General features: G+C 39.4%; 2 long non-coding RNA genes across 3 annotated transcripts in view; one reads left to right on the top strand and one right to left on the bottom strand.

Annotated features, from left to right (window-relative positions):
- LOC137326494 (uncharacterized) overlaps positions 1 to 13,978 on the top strand; it is a 74,117-nt gene that overhangs the window by 47,394 nt on the left and 12,745 nt on the right. For both annotated transcript variants that reach the window (XR_010964204.1, XR_010964205.1), the window contains exons 4-5: positions 13,326 to 13,376; positions 13,727 to 13,792. This is a non-coding gene — a long non-coding RNA (uncharacterized lncRNA). The remainder of the gene's footprint in view (positions 1 to 13,325; positions 13,377 to 13,726; positions 13,793 to 13,978) is intronic.
- The window catches only part of LOC137326495 (uncharacterized), a 67,931-nt gene that overhangs the window by 47,571 nt on the left and 6,382 nt on the right, over positions 1 to 13,978 (bottom strand). The window contains exon 2 of the long non-coding RNA XR_010964206.1: positions 12,167 to 12,223. This is a non-coding gene — a long non-coding RNA (uncharacterized lncRNA). The remainder of the gene's footprint in view (positions 1 to 12,166; positions 12,224 to 13,978) is intronic.

Here is a 13,978-nt window from a genome sequence, read left to right as displayed (position 1 = left end):
GTGACCTCTGAGTTGTGGGTGTGCGGCTTGCAGCAGTTGTAATGTGTGAGGGTGAGATGAAGCATCGGATCTGAAGGGTTGAGTACTGATTGAAAGAATTTGTTGGTGGGGGGGTGGTGTAGTGTATTGAGCAGTGGATGAGGCTAGTGGTGCAGTTGGCAGTGTAATAAACTGAATAACCAGGTGGTGAAGGATAGAATACTAGAGCCTAGTCTTCAGTTGTTTCCAAGCCTTTATTCTCAGAGATTCCCATTACACACTGAGTATCCCCTAGATAGGCTCCCTCCTATAAAAGGATATGAGAGTCCCCAATTGATACCATCATCTGAATACAATTAATACTAATTGATATAAATCAGATGGATACAATTAACAGGCAGGATATGCCACTTGAAAGTTGAACTCACTCTCCTTAACCACTCGTGTTAAATCATTGAACTTCTCCCTGCACTGCATCCATGTTCTTAGTGCTATGCTCCTGGCATTGACCTTGTCTACTACTTCCTCCCACTGCCCCTTGAGCATGTGTCTGGAGGGCCTCCTGTCCCCCTGTGGATATAGGATGCCCCTCTGTCTGCCCACCTCTTCCACCAAGGCTTCTAGTGCATCATCAGGGGTGCACTCTCTCTCGCAGGCACAAGCATTCTTCCAACTATCACAGCCCAGGAATCACTTCTCACACCACTTCCTGCAGTCACAGTGCACTTCCCCTTTAAGAGGTGCAGGCTGCCTTTAAGTAGTGCCAGCCACTCCCAATATCGGGGTCCCCTGCTGATGTGTGCAGCCAATGAACAGCGCAGCTATCATTGAAATCATCAGGCAGCATGAATATTACGTGCTGCCTGCATCACAAACAACGGGCATGGGTTAATCGCGCGCCCCAATCCCAGCGTTTTTGGGGGTTATCCAATATAACCCCTATGGATTTTCAAACTGACACCAAAGCAAAAAAAGACTCTGAATGCTCACCAAATCTTAAAATATTTTTCTTTTGTTTTTATGACAGTCTCTGTCAAGGAAAATTCTCGTGTATTTTCTCTAAAAAAAAATGATTCAAAGTAATGGTAATCTGTTGGGAGTCCTCTATATTAAGGGAGGACCTTCCATTTCTATCCTATGTGAGATCAATTGAAAAAATGAAAGAAAGGTAGTCAGATTCAGAAATGATGTTATTCCAGAGATGGAAGAGCTTATGTATGAGCATGATGTGAAAAACACAAACAGGTGTGACATTTAAGTCAGAGTAAAGAGCTAAAATCCCTGCCATGAGCAAACAAAGATGCCAGATGTTAACTCAGCCATAATACTAAGAGCTGATTAAGGAAGGTGTTTCTAGATGAATCTAGTAACTTGAGGGTTTAGTGATCAAAGTCACGAACATTTGATATTTGCAAAACTAAATCTTTCGTTAGGGAGCTATAATTTTTGTTACTTACTTGAATTAATTTAGGTAAGTTTGTTTTAAATCAAGGCCTTTCAACACTGTGAAATTCTAATATTTATCTATTGGACACTGCGGTTCAAAATCGATGATGAGTAACATTTCCCTCCCTAACACACTTAAAACAGATTGTGTACACCTACTTGGGATTTAATTACAATAATCAGATGGTTGGATGACTTCTTCATTCATGAGTCAGGGAGTTGTATCTCACTTGTCCTCTGTCAACAAGCCTCCCCTAGATTACCTCTCAGTGTATTTATATTTGTTAGACTTTCTGTTAAATCATTTAGTGTACTCAAAGGTTTGTCCATTTTCCTTTTTTGTTACCTGTTTAGAAATATAGATGCAATTCACCTGTTCTTGTTTGTTTTAATCATCCCCATTTCTATTCCCTTAAAGGCCAATCACTAGCACATGTTGTCCTCTAGCTGGAGGGTGGGATAGTCTGGGCTACATCATTTTCCATAGCTACTAATAATACTGCTTTGTGATCAGCCAGCAGGAAAGTAAATCAAACAGACTGAGTCAGAAGATGTTAGCGTGCCAAGTCTGAATAATTTGCCTCCACATGGCACTGGCCAAGAACTAATGAAACTCACCCAACTGAGTCTTATGTTGCCCGGGGACTCAACTTTAAAGTTGAGACATACTTTCTACCCCTAGAAATATCTTTTACTTATTCATCTATTATCAAATATATGTAATATCATTGATTAAACTGGATCCTTTTGGTAAAAATTTGTGCCTGGTGTTATCCCTGAGTGGTGAAGGATTAGAATGCACCTAGCCACACTGTAAGATCCAGCCATATGTCCAACTATTCAATGAATGGTTGACATTTCAATTGGACACTATAAAAACAGCCGATCAAATAATTTCATAAATTTTGAAATAATAAAGGTTAGTGCAGTGCTAATGTCCCTCCACTAGATGTGATTAGAACACTTGGTTAGTTCTATTTGCAAAGCATGTAGCAAGGGCAAACATTTCTTACCAAATCAATCTTTTTTAAGATTTGCATTTTTTAATCCAATATTGGAATCCTGAAACTCAGATGTGGAAATGTCTAACAAAATATGAAATAAGAGAAGTCATTCTGCCCATTTTACCCAACTTTCCAACAAGTCGTGTTGCTGAATTCGCCACAACTTATTTAATCTCCTGAAGGAGATGAATAGTCACAAATAAAATGTCCAAGGCAAAACTCTGACAATTTTTCTGGAATAAATATAAAGATGTAAGGATCTCAATTTAACACTAAAATTAACATGTTTTAACCCTGTCTAACTGCATTCCACTTCTGGTTATGAGTTCAAGCCCCACTGCAAGACTTGAGCACATAATGTAGGCTTACACCTCTGTACAGTACTGAGGGAGTGTTAGAGGTGCTGTCTTTTGGATAAGAGGCTAAACCAAGGTCCTGTTTACTTGTCAGGTGTAAAATATCCCAAAGAAGAGCAGGGAATTCACCCAGTATCCTGGCCAACATTCACCCCTCAACCAATACCACCAAAAACAGGTTAACTGGTCATTGATCTCATTTATTTTTTTGGTGGGACCTAGCTGTGCATAAATTGACTAGAAAACAACCGTGGCTATACTTTAAAAGTAATTCAGTGGTTGTGAAAAACTTTGCGATATCTTGGGGACATAAAAATGCTATATAAATGCAAGTTCTTTCTTTCTTACAGTGCCCAACTATGTCTTATAGTGATGGTTCAGGTTTTAATCTTAGGAAATGCTGAGACTCAGAATATAGAGCACATATGTATTAACATCTTCCTGTTTTCTATGGCCCACAGTAGAGCAATATTCACATTTTTCTTAAAAATAACAGGCTAAGAAAAGATGCAAGTGCCAAAAAATGGAAATCACAAGGTGTGCATAACTTAATAGTTAACAATGAACTTGGTTTCTATATTTGTCTCTATGAATCCCAAATGTTTGTGATTAACATTATAAAACCTGTGTCCCATGTGGGTGTACAAGTGTCCAGCTGTGAGCAGAAATTACAACATGTACATGAAATTAGGCACTTTTTTCCAGACCATTGAACTACATAAACCTATTGTGTGTTGAATTAGCTGAGAAAACAATATCTTTATACAATGCCCAAGTATGCATAAAAGCAAATATACTTTCTAAAAATTACAATAAGATGTTGCTATATATACTTTTTCTCAGAATAGATCCTCTAATTAATAACAATCTAGACATTGTTTTTTTTTACTGACTCTCTTGAATAACACCCTTTCTGAGTAATCCTGTCTCAGACATTGCTGAGACTGGTCTCCTCCTCTTCCTCTCGCTCTCTGTTTTCAGGGACTTTTTTGTTTTGCACATGCCAGAAATGTTTCTGGGGGAATTACATACATCTCCATTTTTTGCATCCAGTATCAGGCATTAAACTCTCAATTCAGGGCACTGGAATTTCTGAGCTTGGGAGGGTGCTATAGGGTCTTACACTGGGTAGGGAGGACCTGCATTTGGGGTGGAATCTGGTTCTGCTGGGTCACTGCCCACTTTTCTACACAATGAGAAATTCTGATGAGGGCTTCTTCTATTTGGTCCTCTCTGCTACCGTGCTGATGTCAGAAAAGGAAACGTGACAGGGGTGCGGATGTCACTGCCAGAAATCCTGCCAGCTCCACCTCTTTTGCCCTAAAATCAGGAAGTAGAATCAGTATGGGTGGAGCTAAGAAATAACAAGGGGCAGAAAAGACGGGTGGGTGTAGTTCATAGGCCCCCTAACAGTGTTTATAGTATTGGACAGAGTATAAATCAGGAAATTAGAGGAGCATGTAACAAGGGTAATGCAATAATCGTGGGGGACTTCAATCTTCATATAGTCTGGGCAAATCAAATTAGCAAAAGTAGTTTGGAGGATGAATTCTTGGAATGCATTCGAGACAGTTTTCTAGAACAATATGTCGAGGAACCAACTAGGTTACAGGCTATTTTAGATCTTGTATTGTGTAATGAGTCAGGGTTAATTAGTAATCTTATAGTTAAGGATCCTTTGAGGCATAGTGATCATAATATGATAGAATTTCATATCGAGTTTGAGAGTGATGTAGTTAAGTCCGAAATTAGGGTCTTAAATTTAAACAAAGCCAATTATGTAGGTAACAGGTGTGAGTTGGCTAAGGTAGTTTTGGAAATTAGATTATAAGATACGACGGTAGATAAGCAATGGCAAACATTTAAAGAAATAATTCATTATTCTCAACAAATATACATTCCCTTGAGGAATAAAAACTCTAAGGGAAACTGATCCAACTGTGGCTAACTAGAGAAGTTAAGGATAGTATTAGATTAAAAGAAGAGACTTAGAATGTGGCCAAAAAGAGTAGTAAGCCTGAGGATTGGGAAAGTTTTAGAAATCAGCAAAGGATGACCAAGAAATTGATAGAGATGAAGAAAATTGAATATGAAAGTAAACAGATTGTAAGAGCTTCTACAAGTATGTAAAAAGGAAGAGATTGGCGAAAGTAAATGTGGGTCCCTTAGAGACAAAGACAGGAGAATTTATAATGGGAAATAAAGAAATGGCAGAGATGTTAAACAAATATTTTCTATCGCAGTAGAAGACACAAAAAACATATCAGAAATAGTGGGGAACCAAGGGTGTAATGAGAGTAAGGAACTTAAAGTAATTAAGATTAGTAAAGAAAAAGTACTGGAGAAATTAATGGGACTAAAAGCCAACAAATCCCCTGAACCTGATGGGCTACATCCTAGGGTTTTAAAAGAGGTGGCTGTAGAAATAGTGGATGCATTGGTTTTGATCTTCCAGAATTCCCTAGATTCTAGAATAGTCCCCGTGGATTGGAAGGTAGCAAATGTAGCCCTGCTATTCAAGAATGGAGGGAGAGAGAAAACCGGGAACTATAAGCCAGTTAACCTGACATCAGTAGTAGGGAAAATGCTGGAATCTATTATTAAGGATGTAGTAACAGAACACTTAGAAAATCATAATATGATCAGGCAGAGTCAACATGATTTTATGAAAGGGAAATAGTGTTTGACAAATCTATTAGAGTTTTTTAAGGATGTATCTAGCAGGGTAGGTAAGGGGGAACCAGTGGAAGTAGTATATTTGGATTTTCAAAAGGCATTCGATAATGTGCCACATAAGAGGTTGTCACACAAGATTAGGACTCATGGGATTGGGGGTAATATATTAGCATGGATTGAGGATTGATTAATGGACAGAAAACAGAGTATGAATAAATGGGTCATTTTCAGGTTAGCAGGTTGTAACTAGTGGGTTGCTGCTTGGATCAGTGCTTGGACTTCAGCTATTTACAATATATATATCAATGAATTAAATAAGAGGACTGAGTGTAATGTATCCAAGTTTGCTGATGATACAACGCTAGGTGTGAAAGTAAGCTGTGAGAAGGATGCAAAGAGGCTGCAAAGGAATATAGACATGTTAAGTGAGTGGGCAAGAAGGTGGCAGATGGAGTATAATGTGGGGAAATGTGAAATTATCCACTTTTGAAGCAAGAATAGAAAATCAGAATATTTTTTAAATGGTGAGAGACTAAGAAATGTTGGTGTTCAGAGGGATTTGGGTGTCCTTGTACACGAATCACAGAAAGTTAACATGCAGGTACAGCAAGCAATTAGGATGGCAAATGGTATGTTAGCCTTTATTGCAAGGGGATTGGAATATAAGAGTAAGGAGGTCTTGCTGCAATTATGTAAGGCTCTGGTGAGGCCACACCTGGATTACTGTGTACAATTTTGTTCTCCTTACCTAAGGAAGGATATACTTGCCCTAGAGGAGGTGCAACAGAGGTTCACTAGATTGATTCCTGGGATGAAAGGGTTGTCCTATTATGAGAGATTGAGTAGAATGGGCCTACATTCCCTGGAGTTTAGAACAATGAGAAGTGATCTCACTGACACGTATAAAATTCTTAGAGGGCTTGATAGGGTAAATGTTGAGAGGTTGTTTCCCCCGGCTGGAGAGTTTACAACTAGGGGTCATAGTCTCAAGATATGGGGTCGGCCATTTAGCACCGAGATGAGGAAAAATTTCTTCACTCGGAGAGTTGTGAATGTTTAGAATTCTTTACCCCAGAGGGCTGTGGATGCTTGGCCATTGAGTATATTCAAGACTGACATCAATAAATTTTTGGACATTAAGGGAATCAAGGGTATGGGGATAGGGCGGGAAGGTGGAGATGAGGTCGAAGATCCATCATGATCTTATTGAATGGCGGAGCAGACTCTTATATCTTGTTTATCAGGAAATTACCCAGGCCAGATGTGAGGCCTATAATGCTGATTTCTTAATAGCAATTGATTGAAGAAGGATTGATTGTCATTAGGAAAGCAGTAATCTTAAGATAGAGCCTTCTCTTCAAAAATAGTGTGATCTTCAGCTGTAATGTCCCACCCCTGTGCAGCTGTGAAATTCCTGCTGCCCCCCCATTGAGTGTCATAAATGGGGCAGGCACCTGCCCCCTTTATATGAATGGCCTTTTCTCAGAATTTGGGACAGAATCAGGTCCGGGGTAAACTGACAGCCAGAGGTCTCACCCTGCTGCATGTCCAACAACAGAATGGATCTCCAGAAATGTCCAACTGGCATGTTCTGAAATTTGTGATTCATTAATGTTTGTGCACTGGAACTGAGCCCCCTCCTCTAATTTCCAAGTCCTGTTATGCTATCTTCACCTCATCACCTCCTCCAGACATGCCCCCTTCAACTTCCCCCTTCTCCAGCACCATGACCCTCTCTTTGTCTCTCCCACTCTATACTGCCCAGCCTACTTTTACTCCTGACACTATCCCAGGCTTGAGCCCTCTTGAACAAACCAATGGCCTCCCTCTGCTCCTCCCTTGCTAATCTATGCCATGCCTATCACAACACCTGTTGCTGATGGTCCCACTACAGCAACCTTAACTGTCTCATCCTCTGTTATTAGCAACATTCCATTCACTTCTCTGAGGGGCTAAGCTTTCTGACTGGTTCCCCATCCCTTTTATCTCTTTTATTGTCCCTCAATCCCTTCGGTGGGTGATCAACCACTGCCTCAGCCTGCATTGTTCACCAGAGTGTTTGTTAGCTTGCAATCTTATCATGGATGAATCCATTGGCATCCTGGCCCTAAATGAAACTTGGATTATGGGCAGTAACTCCTCCCCTTGACTGAAGCTTCCTTGCCTGGATACCGGGAGTTATCTTTGCTCTCTAGAATTATCTTAGAGTTGTGGGTGGTTTTGGCAGAAGAGAACTATTTAAGCCTTTAACTGGACAATAGAATTTCTGACAAAGAATAATATTAGGCTGAGTGCATGGCCGCTTTAAAAAAACTCAGATTCAAGAGAGGCCTTTTTTTGGATAAGGTTATTCAGTATCAGAAACATACCATTTTGCAAACTGATAAAATTGTTTTAAATGACTTGTGCTGGTCAAATAGGTGTCACTCTTTGCGATCCTTTCCCAAACAATCTACAAGAGCCAAAGGTGAAACTTAGACATGTCTTACTTAGTTCCTGTATGATCGTCCAAATAAACATTGTAACAGGAATTCTTGATCAGGTCATCAAAGTCAACAAAGAATATAAAAATATTTTTAAAAACACAGCTTAAACAACGTTTAATGTCTAGTCATTGATATGTTGTATTTAATGGGTTATTTATAAAACTTCAAAATTATTTTTGTTATATTTGCCTCATTTTGATTAGACAATGTAACTTATGACATAAAAGCAATAAAAATATGAATCAGATGGACTGATGCCGGTTGTGTATGGTGTATCCTGTACAATGTCAAAGATATCTTGAAAATTAACTCTCTGTCTGAAAGCTAATGCTATTACAATGGCTATCACTCTGAATTTCTTTTGGGTATTATGCATATGATGTAATAATCTTTAGGATATCAATGTAAGAGATCATTTAGTTGAGAATTAAAGTTGAAACAGATTTAAGCTTAATTTATTAAACCATCATATAGTCAAACTGCATAACAAAATGTAAGTTTAATGCACTGCTGGTTAGGCTGCTGAATGCCTGGTACAAATGGATGAAGTACTCCGCCATTTGTACCTTGAAATTGCAATTGGGGTCCAATGTACAACCCCTGAAACAGTGGGCGCTCTAGTTGCCTATCTGAGGACCCTTCCCAAGGTGGTGGCATTCACTGCACCAGCATAATCAGGCCAGTAAGTGACCCAAAATCCATTTTCATTGCACTACCACCCTGTTTACACCAAATGGCACGAGTTAAAATCAGCCTTACTGTTCTTCCCAGGGAATGCACACTGTAAGAAGCCTTGGTTCCAATTTTAGAGCTCAGGACCACAGAATATCTGCTTATCTTGTGATATTTTTATGATTAATATTTTGTTTACCTCCTCCTGAGATGTGAGGTAAACATCTTCCAACAGGACATTTACAGCTGGGAGTTAGCTGTGAAAATAAACACTGAATTTTAACTTCATAAATCATCTTTTTTTCCCTACACTTGGCACTTTCAATCATTTATTTGCAGGGAATAGATCAGAAATCAAGGTCTCATTGGAATTCATGGCTTGATGTCTGATTGAGTATTTGGTAAGCCGTAGGTTTATAATATTGTCTACTTCATTCAGATCTTACTTTCTTTGAAAGACAGGTTGATGGCAATGTGTTAAATACGATGTGACAGATGTACTCTATTGGAATGCACAAATGTAGGGAGGTCAGAAATGTAGGAAAAAATTATGATTCATCTAGTTAAATTTAGCTCTTTATTTTTCAAGGTGACTCCCCATCCATAATCATACTAAATCACCGTATATCCAAATTTTCCAAGGTGATGAAATATCCTTTTAAGAAATTAAAGTCCCTTAAATTATATGGTAGTGGCATGTGATTGGTTGTACTGTACCTATATGGAAGTCAGAGGCTCTTCCTGACTAATCCACCAGGCCTGAAGGTGTAGCCATCACAACTTGCCCAAAGGCACAAGAAGCAAACAGTGACACTGTAAGGCAGGCTATGTCCAACAGAGAAAGTCAATATTTACACAAGTTAGGCTCCTCTAATCTCATTCCTGTTAAACATTACTGGCAAGCCAAACGTTTCTAAAATGAAAAGTACTGACACGAGTATTGACACGAGTACTGACACTAGGAATTTAGTAATTATCAAATTAGTGATAAGATTCATCACAAGTGATAACTTTTATTGTACCTATAAATGTTTTCACTCTCACAAGCGCATTATATTTGTACATATCTGCAGTTATTTGCTTCTGGAAATTTAAAATTCCTGTTTTGTTTTTGGTGCCTACGATTGATCCAGTGGGGGCTTGACATTTTCAGTAGTTCTCTCAAGCAAAATAGAGATTACCTAGCTGATGGAATTTGACACGGAGAGACTGATTTGTTTCCGATTCATTGATATTTGGAAGATGCCTGTACCATGGACAATGAAAAATCACATAGGGGTCGATTTTATTCCTACCCACTCAGTGGGTAATTAAAAACAAGCAGGTTACTTACCCATCCAGACCCTGACCATTTCCAATATTAACATGCAGGGTTCCACAGGCAGATGAGGTGCCCAGTTAAAACAGACGGGTGCCTCATGAATTTATGCAGATCGGGGTCGTATTATGTCAATAGTACCCTGATGCAGTTTTAACTGGGGCCTGAGTGGAAAAGCGGTGGCAATTTTCTCGCTAGTCAGAAGTGGGTCCGCCGCACGCCTGACGATGAAAGAGGCCCTTCTAGTAAGTCTAAAATGTTCCTTTGTGGGGCCAGAGGGAGCAGCAATGCTCTTCCGGTCCCCACAAGGAAGATCGTGGCCTCCCCTCCCCTCCCACGAGACCCTTATGAAATTGCCTACTCCCACATCTCTGCAAGTCGGCTGGCGGCCCTTGGTCGCCCGATCTTTGCCTGCAAGCTGTCACTCTCTGCATCCTCTTCATGCTGTTCCGGGCGAGAAGTGGACTGGCGGCATTTAAATGAGGCCTGGAGGTTAATATCGCTGTGGTCTCCTGCTGTCTCTGCCGGGTAGGAGATCAATTCACCAGAGTGGTTTCCTGCTGGAAATCCACTCTGAATTAGAGTTTGGCCTTGATTTTAACTCCTGGTCAGTTTTGGGTGGTGAGTTTTGGTTTCAGTTTAAAACTGACACTTCAGCCAAAAACAGACCCAGGGTATATTAACTCCTGGGCCTCATTATAATCTCACCATTGGGTGGTAGGGTTAAAATTGGGGCCCTTGTTCTCTGTCTGTGGGACTCTGCAGCTCTTCACAGAGTTCTGCACATAGGTAAGCTTTTAACTGCCTATCCAGATGATAACAGTTGTGTCTGACACTGCCAAAAATAAAACCCTAGGACAGTAAATTATTCCTTTTAGTGTATGTACACATTCTCCTCCCCTTCCCTAGCATCTTTCTTAACATCAGGAGCAGATCAGTAATTTCTGAGTTGGGATACAATTTTGTCTCATTTCTGCTTTTATGTAATCCTTTATAGTGATTTAAAAGGATGTGCAAGTTATTTTCAAGCAAGTCTATCATTTGCGTGCAAGATTGTTGCTGAAAATAGTGTGCGGCAGAGTAACTGATTTGTGACAAAATGCCTCTAGACTTGTTACTTTTTTAGACTTTTTTTTCTAGACAAATCCTGGAAAATCGCTCATGGTGCTGATTAAAAATACATTCCAATAACAATCGCTTCACACAAATGGTTAGCAACTCTTGAATGTAGGCTTTGTGTGACTGGTGAGTTGCATATGAACAGATTCAGTAAGATTTGACACTTGTTGGCTTGGTAATAATAGTTGAGTAACAATCCCTTTTTTCTCTGGCCAGTTTTTTGCATGGTTATTGAAAACACATGAGCAAGGTAGTTGGTGCTGTTCTCTTAGTTCTTTATAGTTCTCCTATGGGGCCTGCAGGCCGCAGAAGGTGGTATTTAATGAGAATTTCTTTATTTAGGAAGACGTGTGTTTCTACCACAAGAATTTCAATTTATAACTATGTATTTACAGAGGCAGAGAAGATTAAAACTATGCTTGTTTACCAAGCATTAAAATATCAGCCATTTTTAAAACACTCAGCTTATAATGAATACAGAAACTTCAACAAATGTTATCTCCCTGTGGTTTCGGCATCCTCTTTTTATGAGTTTACATTAGTTAGTTAGTTAGTTTTGTTGACAAAGCTTTTGTGATTACTCCACATGGGAGAAGCTACTAACATTCCACATGCCAGAATATAGTAAATAAATATCCACTCCACGGCAGAAAATAAAATGAGAGACTATCAACAAAATAACCAATGCATCTTCCTTTGTTTTGCTCCGTTTTGATAGCTTGCAACCTACGTCACTTCTAGAGGCTCCTGTTGAGATTCGGATGGAAATTCTGTAGCCAATTTAGCTTTTTGTGTGTGAATGTTCCCAGGGAACAGCATGCACCTCAGCAGGGGTCTCGGCTCTTAAAACAGTGTTTTCATTAACATCAGCCAGCAGCTCATCAGCCATCAGTTAAAATAGTACAGGTGTTTATGACTCATAATCTTGTTTAATCAGGGGACCCATCAGTTGCTTTAAGCACCCCCCCCCGCCCTCGACTCTCTAGATATCTGTGATAATATGCTGATCAGGAAAAGAGCTATTATGGAATAGGTGGGTGGAATGATATACCCGCTTAGTAATTTTGTGTTTATGTTTGTTTATTGCCCTCATTTTGAATGATTCCTTACCAGAATATCCTTTGCTTTTTTTTCACTGCTCTTCACATAAGTGTAATGACTCAGCACCTTAAAATAAATTGAGAGAGGGTATGTAAGTTCCTTGCGTCACAACTGGCTTTTTCTGTCATGTTTTATGGCATACCGGAGAAACTTGTTATAACAACTCATCACATCCTCCAGGTGCCCCAAAGTGTTTTACAACAAATGAATTACATTTTTTTTAAAATGTAGTCACTGTTGTTATGTAGGCAAATGCAGCAATCAAATTGTGACAGCAAGGTCTCACAAACAGCAAATGAATGGATGACCAGATAATCTATTTTTGACAATATTTTTTGAGGAAGAAATATTGGTCAGGACACAGAGGGAATTCTCTGCTGTTTTAAAATAATGCCATGGGATCTTTTACATCCACTCGAGAAGATAGATGGTTTAACTTCTCATCCATGGCATCTCTATTACCACAGCACTTTCTCAGTACTGCACTGAAATGTCTCGTTTAAATGAGACTGGCGAGCTGGAGACATGTGCTGGGCGACTACAGGCAGTTCACTGGTGAAGAGGCTTAGAATTTTGGGCTGCTGCATCCCTGGCAGCAGCCCTTATGTAAGTGCTTAAAAGGGAAGGGAATGCGATTGAGAGAGGGTGATCGGGAGCGGGAGGCTCTTAAAATATGCAAAATCCAGCCCTTCTGCTGGTTGTGGGACCCTATTGCCATTTTCACGTACAAATAGGGGGAGCTTGCACCAGGCCCAGTTGTACCAGGCATTTAGCAGCCTAAGCAGCAGTCCTTAAAGAGACCTCTGGAGGCTGCTTCAAAAATGGCCTGGGAAACTTTTTGGAGGAATTTTTATGGTGTCACCGTACCTAATCTGAGACAACATGGAAGCTGGCAGGACTAGCTTGAATTAGTCATTTTCAAATTCAATTATTATAATTTTCAAAATTGGTAATCTCAGTTGTGATATGGGAAAGCTAACATTTTTTTACGGGGGTGGCATAGACATGGTTAGAATTTTTGAAGATGAATTAAACACAAACTTATTTCAAGTTTGTTAATGTATCAATGATACATACTATTAATACAAAATGGGGATTTAAAACTTTGTTGTGCATTTTTACCAATATAAGGCTTTATATTTAATTCCTACCTATTTGCCATTTCTAGAATCCGGATTGTTACTTGGAGTATGGTTGATTGGAGGATGCCTAGTGCAACGTAAGTCAATTCACCAAGTTACATTTGCCACTAGCAAACTCATCATAACTGACGGATTAGTGAGTAGGTCAGGACTAACGATACCGCACTCATCCATTGAATAGCTTCCCTTGGGTAGAGAGAAATGTGCTTTACTTAGAGTTTGTGGATCACAGTGTACTTTGCCTTGGTTTGACCTCTTTACTGGCTCACATCTCTCTTAATTCTGCCGTGACAGTGACGTTCAACCAACATTGGCGGTTACAGATAGCAGGAATACTATTAATACAAAATGGGGATTTAAAACTTTGTTGTGCATTTTTACCAATATAAGGCTTTATATTTAATTCCTACCTATTTGCCATTCCTAGAATCGGGATTGTTACTTGGAGATTGACTAGGAGTTCTTCAGCAGGAGGCAGATTGGTGACCCCGAGGTAATATTCTGTGATTACCCATATAGATCTAGTCATTTATTGCACTGTTTTGAAATGATAAAATAATTATATTATTGATATGAAACATGAGTGAAATACTGAATGAGTTTTATAATTTCAATGATAATCGGATAACAATTACAAAGAAGCATCGAAGTACAGACCGAAGATTAAGAAAATCTTTTT

Source organism: Heptranchias perlo, chromosome 10 (genome assembly GCF_035084215.1).
Source record: "Heptranchias perlo isolate sHepPer1 chromosome 10, sHepPer1.hap1, whole genome shotgun sequence".
Lineage (NCBI taxonomy): Eukaryota > Metazoa > Chordata > Chondrichthyes > Hexanchiformes > Hexanchidae > Heptranchias > Heptranchias perlo.
Note: the sequence above shows the minus strand (reverse complement) of the source record. Positions and strands in the feature narration are given on the sequence as shown.